This window comes from Acomys minous (genome assembly GCF_964271855.1).
Source record: "Acomys minous genome assembly, chromosome: 2".
Taxonomy (NCBI): domain Eukaryota; kingdom Metazoa; phylum Chordata; class Mammalia; order Rodentia; family Muridae; genus Acomys; species Acomys minous.
The window spans coordinates 63,203,554-63,220,737 of record NC_140484.1 but is presented as its reverse complement, the minus strand read 5'-3'; the positions used below and the strand labels follow the sequence as shown (position 1 = coordinate 63,220,737).

The 17,184-nt window shown below is 47.6% G+C and overlaps 1 long non-coding RNA gene across 1 annotated transcript; it reads right to left on the bottom strand.

The window, feature by feature from the left end:
- Positions 1 to 1,193: 1,193 nt before the first annotated feature.
- Positions 1,194 to 11,789, bottom strand: LOC311580006. The gene is made up of 3 exons (XR_014773332.1): positions 11,650 to 11,789; positions 10,888 to 11,017; positions 1,194 to 1,672 (listed from the first exon to the last, which is right to left on the bottom strand). It is a non-coding gene; the product is annotated as an uncharacterized lncRNA (long non-coding RNA).
- Positions 11,790 to 17,184: the final 5,395 nt, after the last annotated feature.

Sequence of the window (17,184 nt, the reverse complement as noted above, 5' to 3'; positions counted from 1 at the left end):
CTTGAAAGCATGCATTCTTCCTAATCTCTAACTCCTTAGCTTTCTTTGCTCTGGCTCATCCTGAAATTCTTTTCAGCAACATAAGCAAGGAAAGAGGGCCCTGAGGACAAAGAGAACTACTGGGGGCTGCTGACAGCACTGCTGGCCTCTGTCTTCCCAACACTGCTGATATCTACAGAGCTGGCATGTGAAGCCCTACCTCACCCCCATCTCCCCAGCACTGTCACTCAGCTTTCCCTTCCCAGTACAGGCAATGATTTTATTGTGAAAGCGAGACGGAGGGAGGGAATCAGGGTATCAGCCTGTTGGGCCACAGGAGTACCTGGCTCCGTGTCAGTGAGCCCAGGGCCTGCAGAGCTGCTGACTGCCTTTAGTGCTGCTCACCCAACCCTTCCTGGCCTAAAGTCCTTGCTGCCCCAAGATGAGGCTCTCTAGCACAGACCAGTCCTCCCAGTTCTCTTTTTACAGTACTCCACAGGTCCTTACTGGGTCTTTGGTGCCCCTCTCCCTAATCCCGTATCTCTGTCCCTGCTCTGGTCCCTGAACCTGCAGGAAGCAGACCCCTACCCCAATAGAGTAACCTTCCCAAAGCACAGATGCCACCACACCCCTTTGCTTTTCTCCATTTATTTTGTCTGGGCACTGAAGAGGATGACAAGTAATCCCTGATGATCTCTGGAGCTCAGCTTGGATTTCTCTGTAGGGTCATGACTCCGGACTGAGCCAGGTCACCTGACCCTCTAAGAGCTGGGCCTCCCGCCTTTAGAGCTTCTGAGTGCTCTCAGGAAAGACTCAGAGTCTTGCCAGGCTGTGAGGCTGCACTCACTGCTGGGCCTCCTGTTTCCTTGTCCTCTGGACCCCTCAGTCCATCCCCTGTGCTCAGCCCCTAGCTTCTCTCTGCAGGCAGGTGCCAGGCTCTCTGCAGCTCCGAGTTGACTCCCTCTAGTGAGAAAAGCAGCTGAGTTCTCACACTGGGTGGCCCACGTCTGGACCAAGCAGTCAGAGATATCTCCAGAACTGGGGAGGAGATCAGGTTAGGGTTCAAAGTCCTCCTCTGGCCTCCATACTCACATGCATATTCTTGTGTGTGTGCACTTGCACACATAAGTGTGCCTTGGTACATGCATACCCATTCTTCATATACAAAATAAAAACAAATCTATATAAACAAAACTGTTTATTCTTTCATTTAGTATTATAAACATTTTACTTATAGGTAAATGTTACAATGATAATTCTGTTTCCCTCTATTTGAACACTGATAGGTTTTTTTGCTATTACTTTATTATTCTAATAAATGCTTTGATGAACATGTTGAAACACAACTTTGTTTTGAACAGCAGATCTTAGAGCTTCCAAAATCTAGTATTTTGTGTAGCAAGCAGTATGCACTTCAATCACCAAACTGCTGTCTTCCCAGAAGGGCTGTCACAGTTTGTCCACCAGGTTCAATGCTTGAGGATATCTGCTTTACACCAGATCCTTTCTTCATTAGCATTTAAAATGTACTGCTAATTAATTTGGCCAAAAAGGAGTCTGATTTTGATTTGAATTGTTCAAATTAACATTGTTTGAAAGCTTCCTCCTACATGTTTAAATGTTTCGTCTTTCAGACTTCTGTGTCATTGTCTGGTAATCTGTTGCTGTCTCTGAGCTCTCCTTGCTGGTTTGCCTAAGAAACACATATTTTTGTTTACAACAAAACAAAACAAAACATTTCTAGAGTTCCTAGAAATGTACAGGTCAGTTAGAAGACTGGAGATGAGGGAAAGTCACTTTGTTGGCTGCCTTGGGAAGATGTGTGTGAGGATTGGGACGATGCTGGTTCTTTAAGAATATTCTAAATAGTGAGCCAAGAGAACCCCTTGTGCCCCTTAAGTTGCATCTTGTCTGGTATTGGTGCCCAGCAACAAGGAGAATCAGCAGTAGAAAGCAGCTTCTGCATGGCCCCTCCACAGGGGGCTTAAGGAGCAGGTCCTGCACTGCCCCTTCATGGGGTTGTGGGGTTGGTGTGTGTGTATGAGAAGCACCCTGTGCACTGCCCCTCCACGGGAGTGTGTGAGGAGCACCCTGGGCACTGCCCCTCCACGGGGAGGGGGTGTGAGGAGCACCCTGTGCACTGCCCCTCCACAGGGGTGTGTGTGAGGAGCACCCTGGGCACTGCCCGTCCACAGGGGTGTGTGTGAGGAGCACCCTGTGAACTGCCCCTCCACAGGGGTGTGTGTGAGGAGCACCCTGGGCACTGCCCCTCCACAGGGATGTGTGTGAGGAGCACCCTGTGCACTGCCCTTCCACGGGTGGGGGGTGGGGGGTGTGAGGAACACCCTGTGCACTGCTCCTCCATGGGGGGGTGTGAGGAGCACCGTGTACACTGTCCCTCCACGGGAGTGGGGGGATGGGTGTGTGTGTGAGGGACACCCTGTGCACTGCTCCTCCATGAGGGTGTGTGAGGAGCACCCTGTGCACTGCCCCTCCACGGAAGTGTGTATAAGGAGCACCCTGTGTACTGCTTCTCCAGAGGGGGCCTAAGAGGGTGAATCACAACAACTTCTCAAGAAAGGAGACATCAGACCGTTTTAAAGAACTGGATTCTAGCAAAATAAAGAGGAAACTTTTTGAGGGTGTGTTTGGATATTTGCATTCCTGAAAGCTGCTCTCTATCAGTCGTGATTGAGGCCCAGACACCTTTCTAGATTCTGGTCTCTTTTACTTTGACAACAACTCTGGACAGGATGTGATAGGTATTCTTCTGCCCAATGAAGTGAGGTCATTCAGGCCAAGTTAGGATAAATAAAAGCAGGTTTATTGGGAGCAGCTCTTGGAAGGTTCACTGGCCCCAAGGAAGGGGGCCAGGGAAGTCACCATGAAGAGGGGGGTCAGAGATTGAAAGTGCAGGCACAGAGAGAAAGAGAGAGAGGGGAAGCAGAGAGAGAAAGAGAAAATGCAGAAAGAGAGAGGAGACACAGAAGAAGAGAGGGGGATAAAATGTCTGAATTATGCAGTGAAGACCTTCTGAGAGAGGGAAAAGCACCCCCCCCTGCAGATATGCATAGCCTAGAAAGGGGGTAGGGGTGGGTGGGGGGTGGGACTGGGGGGGAGGAGCTGGGTGAAAGACTGTACCAGAGCCACTCGTGTAGTGTGTGACTCGAACCTCCTGCTGGCTCCGAAGGACTGAGCATCAAACCTTCTATTCAGTTATCCAGATGTGAGCCAGAAGGCTAGAAGGGGCTCTACAAAGCCATCAGCCACCGAGCAGACAAGAACAGAGCCTGGCTATTATCCGAAGCAAGTTTGTAACTGGAGATGTCAGTATGAACACGTGGTGTATACCCTCTTTCAATGTGGTGTTCTCTGACACCCAAAGTTCTCCTGTTAGGAACTTATTTCCTGGACTCAGGATGTAGGTAGGTGGTAGCATCTCTAAGAGATGGGGTCTAGAATGTAGTCCCAAGAGCAGGCCCTTGACGTAGGCTTGCTTTACATGCTGTAAGCTGGAATCCTCCTGTTCTTGGTTCCAACTTAATCTTGTGTGTGTGTTCTAACAAGGACTCCATGGTTATCAGACGTGAGGTGCCACCAGACCAGGGCAGAGGCTGGCACAATGCCTTTGAGCCTCCAAAGTTGTGAGCAACACTTTTTCCCCATCTCTTTTTATATTCATACACATAAGATGAAACTTTAAAAAGAAAAAAAACAAACTGACAACAACAATATAACAGTAAGAATAAGTGAAGGAAAGCCAATGGATATAATAGATTATCTGAGGAGATTTTGAATTTTCCAAATAGTTGAAACTGCCTTTGTCCTTTAAGTTACAGCTTGACACACAATTTTTCACTAAGAGAACCCAGATCCCTAGAAATGGCAGTTCTAGATCTGGGGCAACAGGTGCGCAGGGTAACTCTAGACCACTTGGTTACACAAAAAAAAGGAAGAGTGTTCTTAAACCCTGCCAGGCTCATGCCTCAGGGTCTGGAAGCCAAACTAAAGCCACTTGTTCTGTCTTCCTGTGGGAAAATGTAATTTCATCTTTGGTAAAAATTAAAATTAATGTATTTGAAGCAATCAAATTGACTTAAGTTCCTCATGTTCAAAACGATGTCACATAGAAGAGAGGAGGGAAGGGGAGAGAGAGAGAGACAGACAGACAGAGACACACACACACAGAGAGAGACAGACAGACAGAGATACAGAGAGAGAGAGAGAGAGAGAGAGAGAGAGGGAGAGGGAGAGAGAGAGAGAGAAAGGGAGAGACAGACAGAGACAGACAGAGAGACACAGAGCGAGAGGGGGAGGGAGGGAGAGAGAGAAAGAGACAGAGGGAGAGAAGGAGAGAGAGACAGAGAAAGGGAGAGAGAGACAGAGACAGACAGAGAGAGAAAGTTCTCCAACAGTCGTTCCTCATGAATAGGAACATTACCCGCCTAAGAACAAGGAGAAAATATCAGGTTGTTTTTGTGAATGGAGTCACAATGAGGGTCTGCACATCTCTAGCAAATTCAGCTCAAAGTAAGGGGAACAAAAGAAGAATCAAAACCAGAAGCTTCAGATTTGGAAGACTGTGCAGTTTTACCGGCACAGCTCAGCTGTCCTTCCAGCTGAGAGAGGGGGGAGGGGAGAGAGAGGGGGAGGGAGCCAGAAAGAGGCGGGAGAGAGATAAGAAAATACAGTTAAGAAGCTCATTGGTCCATTTCGAATCTGGCAAGGAAACCAACTGACATGGTGCACGGAGCAGTTCCGCCCCTGTGTGGCTTTCCCTGGCTATGTGTCGGAGTTCTTGTGTAAGATCGCAGAGTATAGGCTGCTCCCACGTGACGTGAGCACGAGAAGAGTCTAAAGGGCACTAGAAATCACAGAGAGGTGACAGGACAGCTGAAAAGGACAGAGAAAACAGCAAGGAGACACGAGCTGGTAGCATGGCTCCAGGCTCCGACAACACTCCCTAGGCCGACTGAGAAGGAGGAAGCAGAAGGCCCGCCCATGCGGTTTCCTCTGCCTCAGACAGAAAGTGCTCACAGGAGTTTCAGGCTCAGCAGGTTCGCTAGGCTCCTCCCTCCTCCAGAGTAAACCCTAGAGACAGCTGAGAGTCACTCTCAGGGGAGCCAAGCAGTAGAAAAAAACTCTCAGACTCGCCAGGAAGAACCAGACCAGCCGTTACCTGGAAGGAGCTTGGCACACTGAGCTACCTGAAAGGACATCCTCCATCTGTTGAGCTGCCAGCAGGCCGTGCCACATGCTCCAGGTTTCTAGCTTCTGTGAGCTGTCACCCACACTGAGGTGGGCTTGGGTGATGCCACTGTCTTTGACTTATTTCTGCTCCTGTAAGTAACCCCTACCCCCCCATATTCCTGTACCCAACCCCAATAAAATCATTGGTTCACCAAGGTGGACTTTGGGGGCATCTGTATAGTCTGTCACAGCCTCCTTTTCTGAAGTGTGTGTGTGTGTGTGTGTGTGTGTTGTGTGTGTTGCATCTCCCCAGGAGAAGCCTATTACACAGCAGCTACCTACTAATAAGGTCCCCCAAATGAAAAAAGAAGAGTAGACAAACTCAGAGCTGCACAAATCACAGCACAGAAATGTTAAAAAAAAATTGAAAAGACAGAAAGAAAGAAAAAGAAAAGGAAAGGAAAATGATGTCTATAGCAGTGCTTCTCAACCATCCTAATGCTGTGGCCCTTTCATACAGTTCCTCATTCTGTGGTGATCCACCCCCCCAGCCATAAGATTATTTTTGTGGCTACTTTTTAACTGTAATTTTGCTACTTTTATGAATCATAATGTAAATATTACTGGAGAGAGAGGTTTGCTGAAGGGGTGGCGACCCACAGGTTGAGAACCACTGTTACAGGAGACCATAACTCAACTCTTGAGTTTCCAAACACTGCACAGGTTAGAAACAGCCTGTGAATTCTAGAAATGACTAGTGAATTCACAGAGGAGACCAACAAACACATGACCATGAACGAAGCAAGGGAATCCATTCAGTATAAACAAGAAAGTCAGCAACATATAAGAGTCAGTAACAAGGCTGGGCGGTGGTGGCGCATACCATTAATCCCAGCACTCAGGAGGCAGAGGCAGGCGGATTGCTGTGAGTTTGAGGCCAGCCTGGTCTACAAAGCGAGGCCAAGACAGCCAGGGATAACAGAGAAACCCTGTCTCAAAAAAAAAAAAAAAAAAAAAAAAAGAGTCAGTAACAAGGAAGAGAGAGTGCGCCAGGAAAAATGAGATCTTAAACAAGAAAGAAACTTTGTAATTGAAAAATATCAGTTAATACTACAAAATACATAGTGTTTTGTATTACTGAGAAACTAGATCCTGTAGAGGAGAAAACCAGTGAGTAAAGACTGGGGGAGAGGGAAAAGTTGGGGACCGAGAAAAAAGACATAGGAAAGGAAAGGAGAGATGCATGCTGGACACGTGGTTAATGTATCAACACAGGAGGGATTGTGCGTTCACTGGAGAAAGAGAGAGACATCTACAAACACAAGAGCTGTGGGGGAAATTAACGTGGTAAGGACAGATAAACAAAGGAGAGCAGGGAAGGCTCATCCCTGACCCACTGAGTAAGTGAGCAAACTCCCAATAAGAAAGGGAGGGTGGAGGGGGGATGGGGGGCTTAGGGGTTGGGGGGGGGTGAGGGGTGGTAGGGAGGACGTGGGGGGGACAGGGGGGAGGACAGGGTACACAGACACCAAGAAAGGAACAGCAGAGGCATGCCCTCAAGAACCTTCGAATATGATCAAGAGGCAAAGCCTAAGAATCCATGGGGTAGAAAGACCTGATGTAAAACACTAAAGGCCTAGAAAGCTGACTTACATAAAATAACTCATCCAACTGATAAATGAGCACAATGTCTGAATAAATACTTCTTTAAAGAAGGCATACAAATTCCCCAGCATATGAGGGGGGGATGTTTATCCTTAGCTATCTGGAAAATGCAAATTAAAAGTACAAAGAATTAGATTCCATCCCACACCAGTAGGAATGACTATCCTCAAGAACACAAGAGACAAAAGCTGCAGGCAAGGACGTGGGGAAAGAGGAACACACGGACACAGCTGGTGGGAGTGCAAACTAGTGCAGCCCACGTAGAAATGCAAAGTCCAACTAGCCTGTGACTGGCAACCAAACTCTGCTCATCTCTCACAGAATCTTCACCTGGGCCCTGCAGCCACCTCAAGAAAACAGCTACTTCTACCTCTCTGAGTGGTGTAGGGAAAAGGCCTAAATAAAGAACAGCTGGAGACGGGACTGGTTAGCCCTCAGGAGCTTAGGCAGAAAGATCCCAAGATAGGAGCCAGCCTGAGCCCAACAGGGAGACCTTATCTCACAAAGCAAACGTGAAGTGGACCTGGCCTGCCTGGGAGTCTCCTGACTCTCCTGGTGTGTGTGTGTGTGTGTGTGTGTGTGTGTGTGTGTGTGTGTGAGAGAGAGAGAGAGAGAGAGAGAGAGAGAGAGAGAGAGAGAGAGAGAGAGAGAGAGAGAGAGAGAGATCTGGGATGCAGATGCTTCTATAGGAGTGTGAGATTCCTTCAACATCCTGTAAAGGAAGCCAAAGGCGGGTGATGGAACCTGCGCATTTGAAAAGTGGATCAGGATAGAGACCACAATAGAATCCCATGCAGTGATAGAAAAGAAACAGCCATCAAGCTATTGGAAAGGTTACATGAGGAATTAACCATGTGACTTCCTGGAAAAGGCCGAACTATGGAGACAGTGGTGCTTAGTGAGAGAGGGAAGAGCAGACAGAACACGGGGACTCCCCACATTGAGAGCTCTCATCTCCAGGACTCCTCAGTGCTGGATAGATGCTGTGCACTGTCACCGTTCACAAAGGACCCCAATGTAAAACTGTAGAACAGTAAATAATAATTGTAGGGTAAGAGGTCCAATCCCACTTCTGGGCTTGTAAACTTATCAAAAGCCACTAATCTTCCCTGAGTACCAGTCCCTGGGTCTGCTTTGAAATCACCCCACTCCCCATCCTGGAGAATACCCACCCCTACAGAGCCCTACTATATAAGACCTTCTGCTCGATTCCCTGAGCGAAGGCAGCCACCCTCCTGCATCTCTCCCAGTAGATCTCGCATGAGGATTGTTTTGCAGTGTGACTCTGTAGTGGTCCTTGCCTTCTGACTGCCAGGATACCTTTCCCCTCAGAGCTACACAACCTCTATCCAGGAAGCCTTTCCCCTCCTTAGAACTCTAACGCCTCCACTGGAGAAACGCTTCTCCTCAGGGCTGTAACACTCACAATAATGGGTCCGTGTTGGCTCCTGGGTTGTCACACATGTATCATCCTCAATATAGGATGTTTATAGAGAAGACTGGGGAGACCAGCATGAGGGGATATATAGGAACCTCCTGCTTACTTGCAGCAAGCCTTAAAGCCACCCCAAAAATATAGTATCTACCAATCATAAAATGTATTAGAGCAATAACTTGGAAGGAGGAGCTTTGTGGTGTCATACTCTGTTCGCTGTAGACCAGGCTAGCCTCTGGCCCTGAATTCAGATCCGCCTGCCTCTGCCTCCTGAGTGCTAGGATTAAAGGCATGTGCCACCACTGCCCAGCTTCATATCCTTTTTTTTTTTTAAATAGAGCAAGCAGTAACTGGAAATGATCCCTATATATTTTCATAGCACTATATGAATTATTAGAGAATTCAGAGAGAAATGTGCTAGACTTTAGGAAAGTAAGTAAAAACTGGTAGAGGAATAGGTGATATATATGAACATACCCTGGCATTTGTGAAAAACTACATCTGTACATGTATGTGGGTAAAATTAAGGATACTTTTGAAATTTTAAAAAAGAAAGGAAGGAAGGGAGGAGGGAGGGAGGAAGAAAGAAAAGTGGGCCAGGAACTTACTCCCCTACTGACAAGGACATCTGAAACTGGACTGGTACCCAAGGCAGACCTTTTTAAGCATTTGTACAGTCAGGCCAACATCTTTGAGAGTTGTCAGCATCATGTGTCCTGACTGCACCCTGACCCTTTCCACTTGTATACAAGGAAGGGAGACTCAGTAGTGAGTTCCCTGTGCTAGGAGAGCCTGGTACAATAAAGGAGGGAACTGGTGTTGAGGATGAAGCCAGACAGAGCCCCCTATTAGGGTAGCCATGGATTCTTAGCCAAGACTGGAAGTCCCAGGCTGACAGAAAGACTTTCCAAGGAGACCACAGGGAGGAACCACCAAAAGAAAATCTTGTCCACTGGGATTTCTACATACAAGGCACGTATGTTATCAAAATAAAAGTGAAACAAAAAGGAGAAACAGCAGGTTCTGGGGAGGGTGGGCAGCCAGAGGAAGTCCCAGGCCTTGCTAGTGGGAATGCAGGGAGCACAGCCACGTGGCGCAGCTTCTAGGTGGCTCCTCATGAAGTCAAACACACATCATGTTTAAGGTAGCAGCTTGACTACTGGACGTTCGCCAGTGAGAAATGAAAGCTTCTTGCCACGACAAGACTGCTGCTGTGTGCGGCTTCTTATGGTTTATTTCCAAAGCTTGCGGAACAATCCAGATATCCACCAACAAAGGTTATTTCCTAACAGGACACATCGAGGCCAACTGTGTTGTATTCAGACGGTCAAACAGGAAAGGAAAATGGAAAAGACTGAAATATTGATAACTATTGGCTGGCTCTCAGTAACAGAGGCGGGCACACCTCGGCCCATTTAGTTCCACTTGCATGCATTTCCGGGATGAAAGTGCCGGGTGGCAGCTGGCATCAGGTCAGTGGTTCCCTCTATTGGGTTTGATGGCCTCTTGATTAAGATAGGAGGGAATCTTCAACAGGGACGGATACTGTTTTATATTTCTGGTTGATGTGCTTATCATACAAGAAGGTCTCGGGGCTGGAGAGATGGCTCAGAGGTTAAGAGCATTGGCTGTTCTTCCCAAGGTCCTGAGTTCAATTCCCAGCAACCACATGGTGGCTCACAACCATCTATAATGAGGCCTGGTGCCATCTTCTGGTGCACAGGTGTACATGAGAACACAACATTGTATACATAATAATAAACCTTTAAAAAAAAGTCTCTGCTTACCAAAACTAATAGAACTACACAAATCATATTTGTCTTTACCACTGTGCTTAATTCAAACAACTAACCTTAATTCAAACATTATTTGAATCCACCAAATTCGAGTTATGGTTCTTATTTTGGGTACAATTGGAGAAAAAAAAAGAAAGAAAAAAAAAAAAAACCCCATCAATTCCTAAAGGCACCTTTGTGTTCCTGAAGCAGTTTGAAAAAAATATGGGTACCGATGGAGTATCATCTGATGGTATCCAAGAAATCGTGTCAGTGAGAGGCAGCCTGGTTACCTCAACAATGGTTTTAGCATTTAAGAGGGATCTTCGTCTGCTGGGGAGGCCCACCTCAGTTTTTCTGTTTGCTTATTTTGAGACAGAGGCCCACCCTGGCCTCAAACTCCAGCTCTCTTGCATCACCCTCCTGAGTGCTGGGCTTGCTCCATCATGCCAGGCATTGCGTAATATTTGTGGAAGCAGAGAGATGTTATCTGGGGCTTACTTCAACATAACAAGAGTGGGCATGAATGATGCCTGTTAATGCATCTTGTGGGGGTACAGTCACCGGATGGGGCTCACTTTGTTCCTGAAGACTTCAGTGTACCTCTGGCTTTCTCAGGAGAAAATAAAGCTTTAAAATTAAGCGCTCCATCTCTTAGCATAACACACTGGGTTTGATGATGTGCATGTATTATAATACAAGACAAACCCCTAAATTGAAGGCCTGCCTAAGCTCTGTAGCCACACCTTTTATACGAAACAAAACGCCCCCAACGAAAAAGCCCCAAGCAGTGGGTGGGCAGGGAGAGGCCTGCATAGCGCCCCTGAGGGCTTGGTGTCTCACCTCCCTCCTTCCCTATCAGATAGGAGCAGGTATTTCCTGTTTGCTGGACTCCTGAATTCCATAAGGCTGAAATTAAGGACAAGGCCTGGTGTCAGTTCCTTCAGCCACACCAACTTCAGCGTCATATAACCTGTAAAAAAGAAATTTGTATTAAGCTCAAAAGTCGTGGATTGCTAGCATAACAAACAAACAAACAAACAAACAAACAAAAAACCCAACTTTCGGGACTCTCTTGGCCCCTGACGCCTGGAAGCACGATGGCTGGGACCACAGTGTCACCTGGCGGCCACTTGGGGACACTACACCATGGGGTGCAAAGCGGGATCTTGCCCCCAGGAGCTTGGAGATCTGCGCAGGTTCCGAGTCTAGCTCCGCCCACCCTGCGCGGGGACTCCCGCCAAAGACGAGTCTTTGAGCTTGGAGCTGCTTAAGCGAAGGCGGGATGCAGGCAGGTGCAGGTTCCACCTAGCGTTAGTGCTTGAACACTGCACTATTCAGGGATGCGCTGGGAGACCTGTACCCAGGAGGGTAGTGCAGGCCCTGGGGTTTTATCCTCTCTCCTGCTCCCCTTGGGACCATGCAACAAACCCAAACCCAAACTCAGGGCTGTTGAAACAGGATTTTGAGAACATAAACTACTGTAGATTGAAAGCTCTGAAGGAAGTGGAGTCCGGTTCTGTCTAACACATTACAAGGCAAACGCCTTCAAAACTCCACAGTTGAATATCAGGACGAGTGACTGGCTTTAATTAACTTACCCACCTTTAATGGTAATAGCATTAGACAACGTCAGCCGGCAAAATAAGATCAGTTTGGAACTACGGCCTATCTGCGCAAAGAACCACTCAGTGTCCGAGATGTTCGGTGTCTACAGCGCGCTGAAGATGAGTAAGAACTCCCGGCGTGCACCCGCCAGCCGCGGCCTTCCGGAACACTCAGGATTTACCAAGCCTGCAGCCAGAGGACAGCTTTAGCAGGTTCTGAGTGTTGCTGCCATCTAGAGGACAATCGCTGCAGGAGCCGTTTGTTTAACTTAGAAGCTGTCAACTTTAGCTTTGACGAACTATAGAAGGGCTACAGTTGACAAGGAGGGTCGGCTGGGGCCCGGCACCTTGCTCAGTGTTACAGGTCTCTCCCAACCTTACCACCTCCTCTGTACCTCGATACTCTGAATACTCCCATTATGGCCGAGAGAGGACTAGGGGGCAGAGGCCCAATGGTACAAATGTAGAGAGAGATCGCCCTCAGGGGTTATTATGAGAACAGGGCCTTTTTAATTGGAGCTCAGTTGTCTAAGTGCGTCGCTTGCCTCTTTGTGGTCTTATTATACAAAGGAGGGCATAAAAACCTAGACGTCCTGACATTACTTCTGTAATCATACAGTTGTTTGAACGCTAGGATATGGACCTACTATATATCTGCAGATGGAGACTGACGCTATGATGTCCTGGAGGCTTTCCTTCTCCCCTTAAGGTGTTTAGTGTGTAATTGAAGCACTTTCTTCTTTCCTTCCTTTTTTCCATCCTCCCTCCCTCCCTCCCTCCCTCCCTCCTTCCCTCTCTCCTTTGCTCCCTCCCTCCTTCCTTCCTGCCTGCCTGCCACCTACACATGTCTTGACTCCTAACTGTTGGTAGATTATTTCATCACACAGTGGTGGAGACAGGAGTGCATGAGATGCCTCAGTGACCCAAGCGGAGATTCCCTGAGAGACCAGAACTAGGCAGCTGGCATCCAGGTGCCACCTGAGGACTGAGCATGAGCATCCAGCCATCCCAAACCTCCTGCAGGTGCACAGCCTCATATACATAGTGCCTTGCCCTGCCCTGCAGGGTCGTAGCTCGCCACCATTCTCAGGAGCCCAGGCACCATGCCCAGTTCACAGATAAAATCTGAGCCTCACAGAGTGAGGAGGTTTGGTCCACTTCGTATAGCCATTTTGTTTTTGTTTTTGTTTTTTTTTTTCAGCAAAGCAGGTGACCTTCAGGTCTTTCTGAGATTTCTCTGACCCCAGAGATACTCTTTGGAACCTCCACGGGCCAAGTTGGCTGTGTGGCCCCATTTGATAGTATCCATAAATCACCACAGTGCAAAGAAACACACTACCACTCTCCAGCTTTGGAGGCTGAAGGGCAGGGCCTGGAGGGGCTCGAACCAGGTTCATGTTCTTCTACCTCTCCCAGGAGTGTGTGCCCCTCTGCTCAGAGCTAGAGCAGAGACAGCACCAATGGACTCTGCCCCTGTGGTGCATTTGAAAATAAATCTTGAAGGAACGGGTACAGATTTTTATTGTGGTTATTCGATAAATAAATAGCACAGTAGTGATTTGTGTAGAATCTGCATATTAGCAGGCATTGTAAGAAATACAGGGAGATTCAGAATACACAGGAGGATATTGGCGGGTTCTACACAAGCCCCACTCTTAGACTGAAGCATCTGAAGATGTGGGTGCCACTGAGGGCCAGGATCAAAGGTTTCCTGGGTAACAAAAGAAAAACATCCTAACTTTGAGGTTTTGGGGGATTGGGTGAAATACAATGCTTTTTGTGGATGGGGTTGTGTCCCTGGGATGTTGAAATCCTGGCCCCCAGGACTTTGGAATGTGACGGGGTTTGGTGTTAGGATCTTTGAAGAAATAAAGCTGTTACAGTTGGCTCAGTTATTTCTAAATAGATTAGGTTTCTCTTCTTGGGACTAGAGATGGGTCAGTCAGTAAGGTGCCCGTCAGGGAAACATGAGGGACACTGAGTTTGGATCCCTGGCACCCACATAAAAAAAGCTGGGTGTGGCGATACACACTTGTAATCCCGGTGGAGGCAGGGGAATCCCTGGAGCTTGTTAGAGAGCCAGCTGGGTTGAACTAGTGAGGTTCAGAGTTCAGTGAGATACTCTGTCTAAAAAAAAAAGAAAGAAAAAGAAAAAGAAAAAAAGGTAGAGAGTAATTAAAGAAGGCACTCTGGTCTCTACATGCTTGTGCAAGCAAGTGCATATGCACTCATACCTATGCATGCGTGTGCATGCAGATACACACACACACACACACACACACACACACACACACACACACACACACACGGGAAGGGGGAGGGAGATAGATACAGTAGAATACAGACAGGATCAGAGAGAAGACTATGTGATGACACTCAGAGAAAGATGCTGCAGGCCAGGTAGAGGGGCCTCAGGAAAAGCCACAGCACCTTACCCGGCTCTTAAGCTTCAACTTACACTAAACCACTAAACGGAGGGCATAGAGTTCTATGGTCAAGTCACCCAGCCTCAGGATCTCCCTGTAGCAACTCCAGTAAAACAATACAGTGCCTCTCAAAGTCCTAGTATCTAATAGGACCCCAATAAGCACTGATTTGTCTTTTTCCTCTTGCCGTTCTATTCAGAAGGCCCAATTTTGTGAATGACCTTAAGTTTATGTTTATGTTGGTGTGAATGTGTTGGGAGTGCATGGGAAGCACACAGGCCTTTCCTCAAAGTGCACCTGGCATCACAGCAGCCCCAGGGATGCTCCACCCTAGCCCAACGGCCTTGGGAAACACTGTGTAGTGTAGCTCCAGCCCAAAGAGTTGCCACATGGTACCTACAAGTATGCAGTCTCCAGGAAGGCATGCAACCAGGAAGGAAGCTATTCGAGCTGAGATTTCCGAGTTCACTTACCCACAGTGGGTCGTTGTGTGTTCTGCGCACTTGTCAGACCACACTAGCCTCATAGGGATGGACCTGTTGGGAAGAGAATGGCTCTGCAAAGCTTCAAGGGGATGCCTTTGACTTGCACAGGGCTTTGGATCTTCTTGTTTGTTTGTTTGTTTGTTTACTTGTTTGTCAAAACAGGGCATCTCTGTGTATAGCCCTGGCAGTCTTGGAACTTGCTCAGTAACCAGGCTGGCCTTGATCTCAGAGATTCACCTACTTCTGCCTCCTGAGCACTGGGATTAAAGGTGTGTGTGCCACCACTGCCCAGCTGGATGATTTATTTTAATCAGGAATCTATCTATCTATCTATCTATCTATCTATCTATCATCTCTCTCTCTCTCATCTTTTTTTTTTTTTTTTTTTTTTTTGAGACAGGGTTGCTCTGTGTAGCCCTGGCTGTCCTGGAACTTTCTCCCTAGAGCAGGCTACCCACTTCTCCCTCCTGAGAGCTGGGATTAAAGGTGTGTACCACTACCACCTCCTAGCCACAATATATACATACATATATATATATATATATATATATATATATATATATATATATGTATGTATAAAGAATACACAGTGTGTACTAGATAGTGTGAGGGCTTTAAAAAAAACATGCTGGGTGGTAGTGCATACAGGTGGATCTCTGTGAGTTCGAGGCCAGCCTGGTCTACAGAGCAAGTTCTAGGACAGCCAGGGTGACACAGAGAAACCTTGTCTTGAAACAAACAAACAAAACAAACAAACTAATTACCAACAATAACAACAACATTTGTTACTGCGTATGTGTGTGAGCTTGCATGCCACGGGGCCAGTGCTGTGGAGGTCGGAGGCCAACTGTCCAGAGTTGGTTCTCTTCTACTCTGTAGGTCCTGCCATCTAACTTTCTTCATCAAGCTTGGTGGCAATGGCCTTTCCCCACTGAGCGGTTTCTCCAGGTCTCTACTCTGAAATCTTTTGAAAGACGTTTTAAAACCTTGCCTCCTGGTGGGCTGTGCTCAGTCTTTCCCCCTCCCCCACTCTGTCTTGAAGGGGAGGTATTTGGATAGATGCTGGCTAGTTCTGACGTGCGTGCACAGTTAACACACTCAATCATTCTAACCCATGCCCTCATTTCCCCACCTCAACATCCTCTCCAGTCGAAGTTTAAAATGAAAGGTAGTGAAGTCAGGGTGTTAACTTTTCTTTTTTTCTTTTTTTTTTCCTCCTTTATTAATTTATTCTTGTTACATCTCAATGGTTATCCCATCCCTTGTATCCTCCCATTCTTCCCTCCCTCCCATTTTCCCCTTATTCCCCTCCCCTATGACAGTTCCTAAGGGGGATTACCTCCCCCTGTATATGATCATAGGGTATCAAGTCTCTTCTTGGTAACCTGCTGTCCTTCCTCTGAGTGCCACCAGGCCCGAGACAATCAACGTACCAAGAGTAAAGACAGGTTTATACTAACTCACAGTTTTGTTTTGTTTTGTTTTGTTTTACTTCATTCCGTAACCAAGCGACTCCATTGAAGGGATCGGTATCGACTCAGGACACCCCAAGACCAAGTTCTCAGCAGAAAGGAGATTTATTTGCCCCAGAGGGACAAAGGGCAAGAAATAAATGCGAAAGACAGGAGCTAGAGGATGAGGGAGGAGAGGAAGGGAACAAGAGAGAGGGGGGTGGGACAAAGGACTGCTCTGGACAGAGGGGAGACACACACAGCCTATGGACAAATGGGTTATAAAGGTAAAGGGTGAAACCCAGTGTAAGGAAGAGGTGCCTAATCCTAATTGGGCATGCTAATTAGGTGAGCCAAAGGGGCTTTTGGTTGACTGACCACCAGGAGCCTTGGTGGTCAGCCTCAGGAGGAGGAAATGGCCAAATAAGGGCATGGACCTTGAGGGCTAGCTTTAGGAATATAATCTAACAGTTTTTAGCAAGGCAGAAGAAATAGCGGAGAAGGGCAAGGCTTGCCAGAGCCGCCTTTGCCTTGCTCAAGCTGGCTGGAGTCCTTTCACCCATTGCTTCGGGGCTGTGGTAGAACATCGCGGTGGGAGGCGCGGAGAGCAGAGACGGTCAGCTTATGGCTTGGAAAGACAGGGAGTGGTGTGTGTGTGTGTGTGTGTGTGTGTGTGTGTGTGTGTGTGTGTGTGTGTGTGTGTGTGTGTGTGTGTGTGTGTGTGTCAGAGGACAACTTCCAGGGGTTGGAGCTCAAGTTGTGAGACTCGGCAGCAAGCATCTTACCCTCTGCGTCATCTCGCCAGTCCACTCAATGTCTTTCTAGGCCTAAAACTCCCCATTAGACTCCACCTCTTAAAGGTTCTCTCACTTTTCCATAGCACGGAAGGGCGAAGACCAAGTCACTAAACACATGGGCCTTTAGGACCCAGTCAAGTTCTGAACCATGGCAGAAAGTGTATTTGCAGCCCCCAGCAAGAAACTCTGTGCCTGTCTATCAACAGGCTACAGAGAGGTGCTATGCAGAGTGAGTTACTTGTGGCCAGCTCTCACAAATGTAGCATGGAGAAAAAGCAGGCGGATGCACAGAAACCTGCGGTGACCCTTCTGGGGGATGTGTTGGCCTCACTCGAAGGTTTCTGGGAAGAGAGTTGTCTAGATCCCAGGGTCTG